The sequence below is a fragment of the Lycorma delicatula genome, chromosome 2 (assembly GCF_047948215.1).
Source record: "Lycorma delicatula isolate Av1 chromosome 2, ASM4794821v1, whole genome shotgun sequence".
NCBI classification, from domain to species: Eukaryota; Metazoa; Arthropoda; class Insecta; order Hemiptera; family Fulgoridae; genus Lycorma; species Lycorma delicatula.
Window position 1 is genome coordinate 64,628,934 of NC_134456.1, and position 17,905 is coordinate 64,646,838.

The 17,905-nt window shown below is 30.7% G+C and overlaps 1 protein-coding gene across 6 annotated transcripts in view; it reads left to right on the forward strand.

Annotated features, from left to right (window-relative positions):
- Positions 1 to 247: 247 nt before the first annotated feature.
- LOC142318870 (Golgi-specific brefeldin A-resistance guanine nucleotide exchange factor 1-like) overlaps positions 248 to 17,905 on the forward strand; it is a 65,332-nt gene continuing 47,674 nt past the window's right edge. The window contains exon 1 of one of the 6 annotated variants that reach the window (XR_012755059.1): positions 248 to 459. The gene's annotated coding sequence lies outside the window, so the exon portion shown is untranslated. Of the gene's footprint in view, positions 460 to 9,466; positions 9,607 to 17,905 lie in introns of those variants that run through there. The other 5 variants (XM_075355450.1, XM_075355453.1, XM_075355447.1 and 2 more) reach the window with 5 other exon arrangements.

The window sequence follows — 17,905 nt, forward strand, 5'->3', positions numbered from 1 at the left end:
ATATATTATTATTGTAAATATTTTAAAACTATGGGACATAATGAAATGTTTATTCGAAAATTTAAACCAAATAATTTTACGTTAATATAGAACTATCAGTAACAAAAAACGACATTAAATCAAAATAAACGATAAAGAAAAGAGCGGGGTAACTATGTAGTGTGATTGCGAGAGATGTATTAAGACACAAGGAGAAGTAGTCTATATTGCGTTTGCTGCGTGTACGTTATTTACCGGCTAGCTGCTGTACCCGTCTCGTTCGCTGTCTTTCTCATACGTTATTTGTCTCTTTCTGTACCGATTCGTACCGAACAGTCAGATCTGATTTACTACATGCAACAAAACATCGTGTTACGTCGATGAAAAATGCATTATTTGTAGTTAATTTATCTTGCGTTTTACGAATATTTTGTATAAATACAAAAACAAAATAGAAAAGGATTCTTCTACACAAACTCGGTAAGTAATTTAAATATTAGTATTTTGTACTAAGAAAAATAGTACGGTACTAAATAATGTGGTGACAGAATAAACGGGAATTGTGAAAATTAAATGAACTAAATATTTTAATTTTTTTTTTTTACAAATTACCAAATTGGTTTGTAAACCGATCGATTTAGACATAAACATTCGATATAGGCGATATCTCTCGATATATACAACTACATTAAATCTAGTAAAAAAAGTTTTTTTTAGGCTATTTATTTACAGGTTTTTTGTTTTTTATTTTTATTTATATAGTAGTGATAGTAATGAGGTTTAAACTGTAGTAAACATTCCGGGGGTCATAAGAAGAAAGAAAGAAAAGTAATAGCGAATTAATATTATTATTTTCATAATATAAGTTGTCAAATATAATACAATAATTTATTTAATTCGTCAAAAATTAATGCCGGTCCGCTAGATAAAAATTTGCTTTTAAGATTACAAAGTAAAATAACTTATTTTAAGTACCAGTACAATAAAAAGAGGAAAGCCGGTTTATTTTGTGGATTAATCTTGTTATTTAAAATCGAATTATTATAGGTATTTTAATTATAAGATTCTCGGTTTACCGACTTCTCTCGTTCATTTATCCGAACGTTCGTGTTGTTTTCAGTATTCTTAAGTTAACATTAAACAAATCTCTTTGTTTCTCTTTCTGCAGCTGAAATAACATTAAAATACATTTTGTAACAGTGGATAAAGGTGTATAATTAATTTACATTTTTCAAAATTTTATATTTTGGATATTGGATGTAAAATAAGTTTCAAAATCTAAATTTAATTTTATTAATTTACAAGACAATCTATATTTTTTATTTATATAAGTTATTTCTTTTAACGAATAATATTTTTGAAAAAAAAAAACTTTATTTTACTAATTAATTCTGTTACATTTCTTAATTTTTCTAATTCAACAGAATGATTTACATATTACGTAATTCCATAAAATTATCTTCAATTATACTAACTGTTTTATGAAGCTCATAATATCTGTACTAAGAGACTACTGGTCATTAATCTGATTTACAATAACATTTTGTTTGTTTTATTTCTTCTAACAATTTTTTATATTTTTCTCCATCATAAGCATGTAAATTGGTAGTAAAGAACAATCGAACCGAGACCATTAACAATTCGTCTTTTATTTCTTACTTTATTACTTACCAAGACTATTTTTAACTTATTCATTTTCGAACGAGTAATAAATTTTAAATAATTACTTCCATCTCTAGACTTATGACTGTTTTTACTTACATTATACAATTTATAATTAGAAGGTATAATTAAAACAATTTAATAAATATTCTTAAATATTATTCAAATTTTATAAATAGATTTACTACTTTATCATAATGAATAAATGTACCGGTAAAAAGCCTCTAATTTGGCTAAATCTAATTCTATCGGGACCGTTTCCGAATTAATAGTTAGGACCTGCAAGATATTTTAAATACAGATTAGTTTCTGTATCAGAGGATTTTAATGTTGTATCTGTTTAACCTTTCGAGGTCGTTAAATGTATTTTACTTTTTGTATATGTCATGCAGTTTTTCACTGAACTGACTTTTCCTTTATCATATTTATTTTTCTCTTTACTTCATCATATTTATTTTTCTCTTTACTTCATCATCTTTACTTTATAATTTTTGACGTAATCGTTTATTATCTGCCGCTGTATATCTGCTTCTAACAATGAAGTTGGCTTATGTCCATAAAATGTTCAAACTGTTTTAATTTGGTAACAGAATAAATACTACTCTTGTACGCAATAACTGCATATTTTATTTCATTTTTAATACTATCGTTTTTAATTTCTTGTCGGTTATTAAAGATTCTGATATGTTCAGTTACCGTAGACTGAAATCTTTCACGTTGACGATGGATGTTGTGCTTGTAAAATATATTTTAATTTCATATATCCGCATTCATTTTTGAATTATTGAATTCGGTATCATTATTAGAAATAAATTTTTTCAGGTATTTTATGATGGGTAGATTAATTTAATAATTTATCAGCTGCTTCTGTTAATTGTGATCTTTCAATCCATTATACTTGTGTATACCTAAAAAACTATCTAAATTGACAAAATCTTTTGTTTTTCAACAACAAAAAAAAACGCCTATCGATATGAAGTATTTTCAGTGGTTTAGGTGTTGGAGTCAAATTCATTTCTGAATTTAAAGGAATTCTTTCATGATTTGTTTTTAAACGAATTTCACATTTATATAATTTTACATATGTATTTTTATATGCGGGGTATAATATTAGCGGATCTAAATCTATCAAAAACATGTTCAAGTCTTGATATATGTTCCTCTAAACTAGTTGAATAAATAAGATAAACAGGTTAATTTTATTCTGAATTCCAACTAGTATATTCGTAATGTGTTGGGAGGTAGGTAAGCTATTAGGTACATTTCATTAGAAAGCTACCTATTATAATGGATACCATGATTCGACTTCGGGAAAATTTCGATATATCTTCGCGTTTCACATCCTCCAGACTCCAAAACCACCGTCAGCTCAAAAGCTTATATATATTTCATTTTCTCGTGGACACGATAATTGCCGTAATTTTCCGCAAATCACTTTCAAACTGTTCCCTGAAAAAAAGATGCGACCCAAAATCTCGTACGAGTTTGTTAACGGCCAAAATCGGACGATGGGGATGAAAATGGAGGGCTTTTTCGAAAAAAACAAAATATTGCTATAACCTTTTTATTAAGTAAAATATCGAATTCGTTTATGTTTCTACGATTCTTTGGATAAGAGCCTAAAACTTTTGTAAGTAAAGTTTTTTGATATCACCAACCATTGGCTCAGGGGGTAGAAAAAATGAAATTTTGAAGACAAAAAACAAATCACACCTCCCTTAATAGGCACAGTATCGCATCGCTTTAAAGTGTTCTTTAATCGTCTAAACATTACGTAAAACTTTGTCAGACACAATTTTTGATATAACCAACCCATACGGCAAGGGATGACCGGAGTGTTGCTGGAATTGTAAGACGGGGCTTGTCGTAAGCTAAACATGTGAAACTTTTTTCACATTGTCGTATTGAGTAAATTTGAAGTTTTCTTAACTTTAAGGTGGGAATTTTTTTTATTCCCTCCTTAGCACCGGTGAAATCTTTTTTTTCAACTTCTTTTTAAATTATATTGATGTATTAATAATTATTAACCTCTTGATTGTAAAAAAGGTTTATAATAAATAATTCAATAATAATAAAAAATATGAAAAAAAAATCAGTAGTTATTAATGAAATAAAATTTTATGTACTTTCCATTTTTTTTAAAAAAGGAAATGAAGTCGGATTCGAACCGATGTACCTTCCCCTTGTAAAAGCAAAATATTTCATTAATTGAACATAAAACGATAAAAAAAGAAATATTTTTCATTCTCGAGATAAAAACAAAAATATGTACGCCAGGTAAAGTTATGTAAACAACAAAAAAGTCCTAAATAAAATAATTCTGACTACTCTAATTGTACAAAAATCTACCTAGAATAATTATGAAAAACGACAAAAAATATTTGTTTTTCTTTCTTTTCTTACAAGCACATTTTCATGATACAGTAAGTTAGCGATGTGAAATTTAATATTATTTCTATATTTGATGTAGTCGGGTGCCTGTGTAGGCTATATGAGGTGGTAACTCCCGAGTACAAGATAACGCATAAAAGTAATATTAAATTTCATATCGCTGACTATACTAATTTTTTTTTTTTGTCTTCAGTCATTTGACTGGTTTGATGCAGCTCTCCAAGATTCCCTATCTAGTGCTAGTCGTTTCATTTCAGTATACCCTCTACATCCTACATCCCTAACAATTTGTTTTACATATTCCATACGTGGCCTGCACACAATTTTTCCCTTCTACCTGTCCTTCCAATATTAAAGCGACTATTCCAGGATGCCTTAGTATGTGGCCTATAAGTCTGTCTCTTCTTTTAACTATATTTTTCCAAATGCTTCTTTCTTCATCTATTTGCCGCAATACCTCTTCATTTGTCACTTTATCCACCTGTCTGATTTTTAACATTCTCCTATAGCACCATATTTCAAAAGCTTCTAATCTTTTCTTCTCAGATACTCCGATCGTCCAAGTTTCACTTCCATTTAAAGCGACACTCCAAACGTACACTCTCAAAAATCTTTTCCTGACATTTAAATTAATTTTTGATGTAAACAAATTATATCTCTTACTGAAGGCTCGTTTAGCTTGTGCTATTCGGCATTTTATATCGCTCCTGCTTCGTCCATCTTTAGTAATTCAACTTCCCAAATAACAAAATTCTTCTACCTCCATAATCTTTTCTCCTCCTATTTTCACATTCAGCGGTCCATCTTTGTTATTTCTACTACATTTCATTACTTTTGTTTTGTTCTTGTTTATTTTCATGCGATAGTTCTTGCGTAGGACTTCATCTATGCCGTTCATTGTTTCTTCTAAATCCTTTTTACTCTCGGCTAGAATAACTATATCATCGGCAAATCGTAGAATCTTTATCTTTTCACCTTGTACTGTTACTCCGAATCTAAATTGTTCTTTAACATCATTAACTGCTAGTTCCATGTAAAGATTAAAAAGTAACGGAGATAGGGAACACCCTTGTCGGACTCCCTTTCTTATTACGGCTTCTTTCTTATGTTCTTCGATTATTACTGTTGCTGTTTGGTTCTTGTACATGTTAGCAATTGTTCTTTTATCTCTGTATTTGAACCCTAATTTTTTTATACTAATGAACCTGAATAAAATGCCGTTAAAATAAAGAAAAACTCGCTCGACTATTTTTTGTTATTCTAGGTAGATGTGTACAATCAGGAGTAGTCTGTTTTTTTTTTTTAATAATTTTTATCTTGCAGTATAAAAACCAATTACATATTTTAGGGTAATATTGTTTTAGGTATAACTATGTATGGATTATGATTTTAAATACTCATCAAGAAAGCACTGATAAAACTATAGTAAAAATAACGGAGAAAGTGATTATGATGGATAATGAAAAATGTTATTAAAAAGATATTTGCACAAACTTAAACTTTATAACTAACAAAATGTTAAAATATATCATCAAATAAAAATATCAATATTATGTCGAATATTTTGCAGGTTTAACTGTACATCTTTTTCTTTTTCCTGTTTAGCCTCTGGTAACTACCGTTTAGATAATTCTTCAGAGGATGAATGAGGATGATATGTATGAGTGTAAACGAAGTGTAGTCTTGTACATTCTCAGTTCGACCATTCCTGCGATGTGTGGTTAATTGAAACCCAACCACCAAAGAACACCGGTATCCACGATCTAGTATTCAAATCCGTGTAAAAATAACTGGCTTTACTAGGACTTGAACGCTGTAACTCTCGACTTCCAAATCCGCTGATTTGGGAAGACGCGTTAACCACTAGACCTTCTTCTTTTTCCTGTTTAGCCTCCGGTAACTACCGTTTAGATAATTCTTCAGAGGATGAATGAGGATGATATGTATGAGTGTAAATGAAGTGTTAGTCTTGTACATTCTCAGTTCGAACATTCCTGAGATGTGTGGTTAATTGAAACCCAACCACCAAAGAACACCGGTATCCACGATCTAGTATTCAAATCCATGTAAAAATATGGACCACTAGACCTAGGTGGGTTTAACTGTATATCTAATTATCATGTAACACGCGCGCGCGCAGAGAGATAGAGACACACACATATACACAGTTATTTCTTAACGATAAATATTTTTTTTAAAAACAAACTTTTTATTTTATTATACGTATAAAAAAATTATTTCAATATAAATATTCTTCCAGAATTATATTATATAAGCCAATGTTAAGTGTAAATGCTAACAGTGATTTTTTAATTAAAACTGAATAAAATAACATACGTAACAAAGACTTCAACCAGGAATACATACCACTAATAATGCTTACATATGCTACATACTGAATCCTAACATGCGTGTGTGTGTGTGCGTGCGCGTGTATGTAAAATTTTACATAAAAGGATATTGATAACATTTTAAAAATTACTTCTGCAGGAATATTGATAGTTATGCCCCAAAAGGGTTTGTATCTTATTTTTGATATATTTACGTACAAAAAATGTTTTAAATTGTTAAACAATGGGTTTCTTTTAAAACGAAATTGCTCTAAAAACTAGAAAATATTTGTAATTTGTAAAAATTTTCAACATTAGTAAAAATTTTGCGCTCACAAAATATTACTTAGTTTTATCATTTTAATTTACGTTCGTTCGCATTTTTACCTTTATTAATCCTCGCAGAACACCTATTCCAATTCTTCAGTAAAAGTTTATGAGCCACAATGGATTTCTTTTTACAAATATTGAAAATTACTTTGATTATATTACAGTTACTGAAAAATTATTTCCTACTTTTTAGAGAAATTTTTTTAAATTTATTTATTTTTACTTTTTGGTCTCCCGCCTTCGCTTGTTCGTTCAAATGCTATCGATTCATTCACATCGGTTTATAATTTTTTCTCATTCTTTCTTACTCTAGTAGCGGGCGCGTAATAAATAAAATAAAAACTCAACTTTCGCCCGCTAAAAATCAACTCGTCAAATCTCGCCCGTTTTGCCTTTTCGCTTTCATTCGCTCGCTTTTCATGCTATTTCTCCAACCGTATTTTACGGTGTGTTGCAGTTTTTTTTTTTGTTTTGTACTCTAGTTTCATCTTTTTGTTCCAATGAGAATCTACACTACACGAAGAAAAATGATTTTGTTATAGTAACAGAATTCATTTACTTACGACAACAAATCGGTTTGTCGTCGTAACAAAATCAGATAACTTACAGTAAAAAATCAGTAACGATAGTTAATAGTAACAAATCGATTTTCTAATCGTAACAAAATCGTTTCGCTGCCACAACACACCCTTAGTTACCGTAACATATGATTTGTTACCCTTAAGTAAACAAATAAATATGTTTTTACAAATGTTCGACATGTTTGTTTTAGAACGATATTAAATATGGTATATTATATTATCATTCATGCCAAACGTGTATGATTTTTTTTTAATAGTTTTTTTATGTTCGAAATCCTGTTTAGATGACACACGTGAAATGCAAAACACGTGAAATTTCAGCTTGATTGGATAACGGGAAGTTTATCAGATTTCAGTTACTAAATTTCATCTAAACAGGATTTCGAACATAAGAAAACTATTAAAAAAAATAACTGTAATTGAGCGTTATTTCTACGCTCTTTCGTACGGGTAAAAATGTACTTTGCACGATTCATAGCGTTATCCGACAAACACCACAAGAAAATGACCAATTTTCTTTAATCTAAACGCTGAAATTGCATACAGAATTACAGTTCTTCTCTCTGGAATATGTATATATACGTTGTTTCTACATGAGCATAAAGCAAGCGACTTTATTTGAAAACTGAAGGTGTTTGAATCTAAAGGGCAAGTCTAAAGGAATGTACGCCGAACATTCAAAGGTATATTTACCGATAATCCAAATAGTATCGCAAAAGATAGAGAGAGACCTTTTTTTGTAGAAAATTTAATTTCAAAAACTGTAAATGGTGTCAGAATTCGATTGATCAACGGTTTGACCGTAGTAAATTTAAATATAGGAAAGGAACATAATCCGGTTGTTACCGCAAGCAATTTAAACGATTACCGTCATGAAACGATGGAATATTTCGTTATGGTAATAGTCGTAAATTCTTTTCGGTTATAAAACCTATGTTAGTACAAAATTTCACCTCAATCGGCCGTGTAGATTTTGCGTGAAAGAATAACAGCCTCATAAAAATTATTATATATTTACACAGATTGTATCACAAAGTTTTCCCGGGCCCTTTCATAACCTTTTCTACTCGTGAAAATAATCTACTCGTTTAAATTTCATTCGTCCTAAAATACTTCGTTTGCGATTTACGGCTAATGAAAGAGACGTGAAAAAGTTTTCTTTGTTTGATTCAACTTACTCTATACCATTTTGTTTAGAATTAAATCCTCTACAAGTTTTGTTTAAAAGTTATTTAACAAAGTTATTGTATGTCTAACATTAAAAACAGGGTTTTTACCCCGATTTATTAATTTCACACTAGATTTCTACTACTACTGCAGATACGGTTCTAGGATATATTTTTTTTCGATTTTTCCGGTCAAAAACAAAACGATTCACTAATTTTGTCCCTTAATTAATGTTTTAAAAATTTCAGTGACATTATTTCACCGGGATAGCTGAAATCCGACGTAACTCGCAAACGAAGCATTTTAGGACAAATTTTTATTATGAATTTTCTCCATTATCTTCGCGAGTAGGTTGTGAAAGTCCCGAAAGAAATTCGTGATACACTGTGTATATATAATAAATAATTGTATATGTAATAGATAATACATTACCGGGAAGATAAAATTTTAATTGAAATTCAATGAGATTCAATTGAATCAATTCTTTTTTCTACAACTGATGAATGATTCACCGTACAAGTTTACAAAGGAATGTAAAAATGGAAATTTTTAGCATAAGCAAAATGTTACACCTCACTGATATTCGAATCCGGGACCTCCAGATGAAACGCCGAGACGCTACCACACCGCCACGGTGATCGGAAGAGTGGTAAGCTTAATATAATTTATTAAATCAGTATATTTTTTTAAATCTGAGTTCGATTTCTAAACGGTTTTATAATTACATTTTTTTAATATTAATCTATTTTCTTTTTTAAATAAACCTTTATTTAGTTTATTAACTTTTGATAATAAATAAAAATATTTATGTATAAAATTAAATTTTTAATTATGTTTAACTGTTTATTTTAACATTTATTTTATTATTTTAGTTGTTTTAAATAGATTTTTAATGTATATGTGAGGGTGCGCGTACGTGTTACGTAATTGATAATAAAAAAACTGTAAACAACAACCGTAACATTAATCTATATTGTACGAGTTAAGAAGACGTGTATACACCGAAGATCACCGATTGTACGCGGAGATGGACGAACATGTATACAGCCTAACTCACTCGATCCAGTCGCTTAGCGTTACGGGCGATAAACGAAATTAAAATTTACGTTTCATCAATCTGTGTTGTTTTATTTAAACAAAATTAACGTCTTTATTTTAACATCATGGTATGTGCTTTTTAATATAGACTTAATAATGTAAATATACTTAATATAGAATGTAGTGTATTACCATTTTTATTATATTTTAAAAAATAGTATTGAATAACTTGTTTCAACCCTGCTTGTAGTGTGTGTTTGTGTGTGTGTGTGTGTGTGTGTGGGCGCGCGGGCGCGCGTCCTAATCCTTTATTGCTTTTATATTAATCCTTTATAATCATCAAATTATTGTTGATTTTTGTTTGATTATTGTTGATTTTATTTGCATTTTTGTGCGAGTTTGCGTGCGGGCGCGCACATCTATGTATGTGTATGTATTTAATTTATTCTTTTAACTGATTGTTAAACGAATGGATTTTGACTTTTTTTGTCATAAGTCAAGCCGATTTTAACACACTAGTTATGATATATTTTTCAGTCTACCGGTTGTGAATTATAAAAAATAAAAATTATTTTTTTTCTTATCACACTTTGGAGGTACTGAACAGACTTAAAAAAAAATTCGGTTTTTCTATATAACGTAGACGTACGTAAATAAATGATTTACCATAATTAAATAATAAAATAAAAATGAAAAAATTTTCCAGAACATTACCAATATAACTATGAATATAATTTAATCATACTTAACCTACGCTCGCTTCGCTCGCTAACTTTGACTAGCGAAGGTTAAGTTTGGTTATGCTTTTAAATTTATTTATTATATATATATATATTTATTTGTTTATCTCATAACCGAACACGGATATTGCCCTTTTTGTTATCTTCAACTGCTCATTCACGTTATCTACGAACTTTCGGGCAAATTGTGTCTCTTCTTTCGTCTTCGTGTTGACCTCCAATATAACGTATTGCAATCTGGGAAAAATTGAGGTTGGGGGAATAATTGCTCAGAATTACCAAATGATATATAATATAACTAATGTAATTTCACAACTTACATAGAAAAAATTTCCCCGTTAGACCGAGTTACTTTTTACACTTTAAATATTATTCATTTATTTAATTCTACCGCTCACCTGTGACGTCACAACATAGCAGTAAATTAGAGCAATTTTTGTGGTGGGCATGCGATTTAAAAAAATGTTTTTTTGCAAATATTATTCTTTTTTAATCGTTAACAAATGCGCCTAAGTAAAATATGTCCTTAATTAGGCGAAATCTCGAGACTGAGGTTGACCTTGCTTCACAGCCTCATCCCTTTGAACTTTTAAGTTGAAAATTTAATGGCATGTGCCTCATAAGAAGTAATCAGACCAAGTTTGGTCTAAATCGGTCCAGTAGTTCTGGAGATATAAGGTGATTTATATGCCAACACCGAACACATGTTTATACGAACATTAACAACAGGACAATTTCCATTCGGTTTTTTGGGTTCCTTAGGCGTCAAAACGTCAAGATCCGGTGAAAACCGCATATGCCGAAATCGGACCGATTTCAATACTTTCTAGAGCTGTAGCGCTATCTAGACGGGAAAGTTAAAGGTAATTTAGTAACTCTTCTTTGCGTTTGTACTGTTAGACATTGTGTGACGTATAATAAATCAACTATTCTAATTAAAAAGGTGCGCTTATAAAATTATTTATAGGAAAATTGCTCTATTTATGAAAAAGATGCAAAATTTAAATTTAACTGTCTCTGGTTCCTGTATATTTTATGTCCACATTTAATAATAAATTTGGCAATTATATAAGTTACGGTCTCGCCTCTGATTTTGATGAAATTTGAAATATAACTTATGTAAAAGAAAGTTATTCGTTACTATTAAAATTATTCGTTACTATTAAAATTATTCGTGGGAAACGCCTTCCATCGAGTTACGTTACGTCCCTTGCAAGTTACGCAGCATCCTTACCGAAATTTCGAAATATTACAAGCGTAAATAAACTTTATTTTGGAACTGAATAAATTGGTTTCAATGAAATTAAATTCACTTAAGGTTAAATTAATTTAGGTTTAGTTTACGATGTGGGTTTTGGTAAATGTACAATATACATTATTTGCGGAGTAAAACGCTTGGTTTAAATGAAATTTAATCGAGTATAGTTAGGTTTAGAACAAGGTTAATGTTAGGTTTACGAGTAAGTCGATTGAAATTTTCCGTAATTTATCTGATTAATTCACACTTCAAGATTTCTGTTCGACTCAACTTTAAGCAAATCTAACCTTATTCTTAACTAAATTTATATGAAACAAAATTTTAGTTTAGAATTAATTTATGTTACCGTGAAAGCTCGATATCTGACAAATATGGATTTTCTCCGGTATATATCGGCACACACCAAATACATCGGTGAAATATCAAAATATTTACTTATTCAGACCTTCCCCAAAATATGTGACAACACAGATAAGTTCTGGGGTAGAGGGTCAAAACGATAACTAAAAATTAAAAAAAAAAATCACTCAATACCAATGTTTACGGTAAATAGATTACAAGAAACGGTCGTAAAAAAGGAAGTTACATTTTCGACATATGTAACCTACTATGCTACTGTCTAATTAACATTAAATTTACAAATTAAATATGTTATTCTCCCACACTGGAAGCTATTAATCAAATTCACCGCATTTATAAACAATCTAATCAAATTTTCAGAATTTTATAAATTGAAAGGTCCAGTCACTATCAGTGTACCCTGAAGGCGGTGAGTCAAATTCCTCCAGTGTTGGAAAATAACATGTATAATTTGTATATTCAATTTCAAATTCAAATTTATTCCAATAATACTTTTACAAATATATACACGAAGTTCCATTCTCTGGAATACCTAAAGCGATAAAAAAGCTACATTTTTTTTTTTTATTCTCCGGGACCACCTTTAGGTATTGCTTCAGAGAATGAGATGAATGACAATTTTTGTATAGCGTGTAGAAAATACCATGTCTGACCGGAATTCGAACCCGGGTCCTCCAGATGAAAGGTCGAGACGCTACCACTCGCGCCACAGAGGACCGCTTAAAAGCTCCATTGCCGCAGGTAATTCTATCCTACTAAACGGCATTTGTATGTGTGTATGTTTGTGTCCCCTTAGCTTAGCACGGGAATGTACTGTTCACTAGCTGAAACTCCTGATTCGTTAGTACATGGCTAGTGGTGATTAGATGTTTTTTTTTTCTTCAGTCATTTGACTGGTTTGATGCAGCTCTCTAAGATTCCCTATCTAGTGCTAGTCGTTTCATTTCAGTATACCCTCTACATCCTACATCCCTAACAATTTGTTTTACATATTCCAAACGTGGCCTGCACACAATTTTTCCCTTCTACCTGTTCTTCCAATATTAAAGCGACTATTCCAGGATGCCTTAGTATGTGGCCTATAAGTCTGTCTCTTCTTTTAACTATATTTTTCCAAATGCTTCTTTCTTCATCTATTTGCCGCAATACCTCTTCATTTGTCACTTTATCCACCGGTCTGATTTTTAACATTCTCCTATAGCACCACATTTCAAAAGCTTCTAATCTTTTCTTCTCAGATACTCCGATCGTCCAAGTTTCACTTCCATATAAAGCGAAACTCCAAACATACACTTTCAAAAATCTTTTCCTGACATTTAAATTAATTTTTGATGTAAACAAATTATATCTCTTACTGAAGGCTCGTTTAGCTTGTGCTATTCGGCATTTTATATCGCTCCTGCTTCGTCCATCTTTAGTAATTCTACTTCCCAAATAACAAAATTCTTCTACCTCCATAATATTTTTTCCTCCTATTTTCACATTCAGTGGTCCATCTTTGTTATTTCTACTACATTTCATTACTTTTGTTTTGTTCTTCTTTATTTTCATGCGATAGTTCTTGCGTAGGACTTCATCTATGCCGTTCATTATTTCTTCTAAATCCTTTTTACTCTCGGCTAGAATTACTATATCATCAGCAAATCGTAGCATCTTTATATTTTCACCTTGTACTGTTACTCCGAATCTAAATTGTTCTTTAACATCATTAACTGCTAGTTCCATGTAAAGATTAAAAAGTAACGGAGATAGGAAACATCCTTGTCGGACTCCCTTTCTTATTACGGCTTCTTTCTTATGTTCTTCAATTGTTACTGTTGCTGTTTGGTTCCTGTACATGTTAGAAATTGTTCTTCTATCTCTGTATTTGAACCCTAATTTTTTTAAAATGCTGAACATTTTATTCCAGTCTACGTTATCGAATGCCTTTTCTAGGTCTATAAACGCCAACTATGTTGGTTTGTTTTTCTTTAATCTTCCTTCTACTATTAATCTGAGGCCTAAAATTGCTTCCCTTGTCCCAATACGTTTCCTGAAACCAAATTGGTCTTCTCCTAACACTTCCTCCACTCTCCTCTCAATTCTTCTGTATAGAATTCTAGTTAAGATTTTTGATGCACGACTAGTTAAACTAATTGTTCTGTATTCTTCACATTTATCTGCCCCTGCTTTATTTGGTATCATGACTATAACATTTTTTTTTAAGTCTGACGGAAATTCCCCTTTTTCATAAATATTACACACCAGTTTGTATAATCTATCAATCGCTTCCTCACCTGCACTGCGCAGTAATTCTACGGGTATTCCGTCTATTCCAGGAGCCTTTCTGCCATTACATTACGAATTATTAATTTATTATTTCGGCTTCTTGTTTTAACATAAAAGTACAACATATTTATATATATATATATATCTAGTATCCCCATACGGCTTCGTTCCCACTATATAGTTACTTGCGTTTCCCGACGCAGTCAATTTTTCTAATTTTATGTATGTTTTTTAATCAGTTTATCGGAAGGGGTGTACTAATATTTGCATCGAACATATAATAATAGTAACAAGGGCTGTGTTAGTTCAGCCGCCATGTTGTACAACGTCGCATTCCTTACAAGATCAGAATTAAAAAATGCCGATAACAGTTGTTAGATATTTATCTGAAGGGTATTTGCAAGCCCAGAAATTTCTACTGAATATCTGTTTTTTTGTTATATATATTATAGCACTGTTTAAAATTCGTTATTGTATGCATTATCAATGTAAAATACAATAAGATTATTCATGAAGCGCGATTTACCTCGTTTTATTGTTAACACGATTTTTCCTTCATCGCAAATTTGATTGCTTATAACTCGACAACGAAGGAATTAACAGAAAACGGTTTCACCATTGTTTTTGTTGTAAAATTTTAAATCGTAATCATCCGTCATACGCGTCCACCTTCCTATTTAAAAAAATTAAGTTTGATTCAACATAGCGTATAAAATTTAAAAACCAGCAATAATGCTGATTTTTTTAAAATGTGGAACTCCATTTCTTCCCGTTTCCAATTACTTCTCAGATACACGGCAAAAAGCTGTTCCCGTACTTAAATATTACCCGGTGTGTATAAAAGAACATGTCCTGAATGACTGACTGATTCATCAACGTCCAGCAATGTCGGTAACAAATGAAGATATCAACTTGATTTTTGATGTATGTAAATTTCATTTAAATATTTAAATTTTTTTTGAAAGTCAGCCTTGAAAGTTATAAGAAAAGTAAAAAAAAAATTTTGATCAATCCTTGCAAATTTTCCCCATTTCCGACTATATTAAATGAAATACCTAATCACAAGATTGGGGCTTGCAAATACTCCATATATATATCGCAAATTTTTAAGGGGTGCGACGGCTTACAGTATATTCGAGAATATTAATAAAATTGTTTGGGTTATTATTACGATTATGTTCCAAAATATGTCTGGTAAAATTTGATCGTTGTTAGTTGGTGTATTCTTTATGACTGCTTTGATACAATAGAAGTAAACTATTTTTTTAATTTTAATCCTTGATTAGATTTTAACCTTAAATATGAACTAAATATAATTCATACGAACATAAGAAGCATAAGAAAAAATTTTGATGAATTTGTTTTTTTACTTAAGTAATAGTAAAGTTAAGTTTCAGATTATTATATTGATCGAACTTATATCGGTGATGACATTGAATTTAATTTCAGTTTAGGTTATAACGTATATTATTCAAAATAATAAACTCACAAAGAGTGACTGGTATATGTTTATTTGTAGATAAAAATATTAAACACGAAATAGTGTATGTAGAGTTAGAAAATGCAACACATCGGGTTGGTCTAGTAGTGAAAGCGTCTTCCCAAATCAGCTGATTTGGAAGCTGAGAGTTCCAGGTTCAAGTCCTAGTAAAGTGACTTATTTTCATACGGATTTGAATTCGAGATCGTGGATACCGGTGTTCTTTGGCGGTCGGGTTTCAATTAACCGCACATCTCAGGAACGGTCGAACTGAGACTGTACAAGACTACACTTCATTTACACTCGTACATATCATCCTCTGAATCCCTGAACGGTAATTCCCGGAGGATAAACAGGAAAAATAAAGAAAGAAAAGAGTTAGAAAATGCGAATTCAGTTGGTATTAATTTTAGAATTAATAACGGGAACCATAAACTGATTGCCGTTTATCGATCGCCTTTCCAGAACATACGTTCTTGCCTGACTAGCTTAGATGTTTATCTACAAAATATAAAGACGGATGATAACGTAGTTTTAATACGAATTTGAATATTCTTGATAATAATAAGCTGATAAATGAATTTCTTAGTATTATGCAACTATATGGATTTAAATCATGTGTAAACAAATCTATACGATTACAAAACAGTTTCGATGACGTAATGCAGTCGACCAGCTGCATAGACCATATTTGCTTTAAGAGCGGTTCCGTTGGAAGAGTGACGTGATCGGGGCGATCGTGAAGACTCTCTCTTTTTTCCTGTTTAGCCTCCGGTAAACTACCGTTTAGATAATTCTTCAGAGGATGAATGAGGATGATATGTATGAGTGTAAATGAAGTGTAGTCTTGTACATTCTCAGTTCGACCGTTCCGGAGATGTGTGGTTAATTGAAACCCAACCACCAAAGAACACCGGTATCCACGATCTAGTATTCAAATCCGTGGAAAAATAACTGGCTTTTACTAGGACTTGAACGCTGTAACTCTCGATTTCTAAATCAGCTGATTTAGGAAGACGAGTTTACCACTAGACCAACCCGGTGGGTTTGATGAACTTAATCTAGCTTGGATAAAGAAAACTGGAACGAGATATGCAAAAATAACACCGGTAGTAATGAATTTTATTAATAAACTTACCGACTACTTAAATAAACATAAACTGATTATTAAAATATCACATAAAAATAAACCACTAAAACAACGGGTCATTCCGAGCACGGTAGCTGCTATGGAAGAGATATAATGCGCCATAAATTATTAAAACAACCTTTTAATACAAAACTAAAAGATTATTATGAGAAATATAGGAACACATTAAACAATATAATAAAGAAAGCAAAAATTATTTTAAAATCAAATAAGAACAATATTAAGAAAAAAATTGGAATCCATTAATGAAATATTAGATATGAAAAAAGAAATTACACGACCGAAAATTGAACCCAAAAATTAAATACTTTACAAATGTAGGAGAAAATTATGCAAATGCGATACTAAAAAATACAAATAACTTAAAATCTCTCTCTTTCGTTAATCCTACCCTCTATTAGTAGCCTGTTTCTTAACCCGACTAATATTACTGAAATATTAAACGTAATAAAAAATGTAAAAAGAAAAACTCGTCACCTGGAATCGATAGCTTTAATGCTTCTTGCTTTAAAAAAAATAAGTAACTACATAGCAAAACCACTTGAACAAATAAATGGATATTTTATTGAAGAATATTTCCCTACTAAATTTAAAAAAAGCCAAAATAAAAGCAATATATAAATCGGGAGATAAAAACAAGCCAGCAAATTACAGACCTATAAGTTTGTTACGTAACTTCTCCAAAATAATTGAAAAACTATTAAAAAAACTAATAATAAAGTTTCTTGATAAAAGTAATTTTATTCGTAAAAATCAGTACGGTTTTCAAACTGGAAAATCAACAAAAGATGCGGTTTTACATTTAACTGGAATAATTAACCATAATTTTATAGCAACATTCCTCGATTTAACTAAGACATTTGACATAATTCCTTACAGAGATGCTCGCTTATTTGAATTTTTTAAAGTACCTACTTTGAGACAAATATATGTCAAGAAAGTAATATTACACGTAAACAAATATATAAATGAATTCAAATTTAAAAATGCACCGTACAATACTCGTTCATCAGGAAAATATACTTATACCGCATTCTTTTCAAAATTAACAGTTTGCAAACGTCAATTTTCGTATTACGCAAGTATATTTTCTAATAAAGTCCGCAATCATTTTAACGTCCAAATAATAAATAGTAATCTAATCAAAGAAATAGATGAACGGGTGAAACAC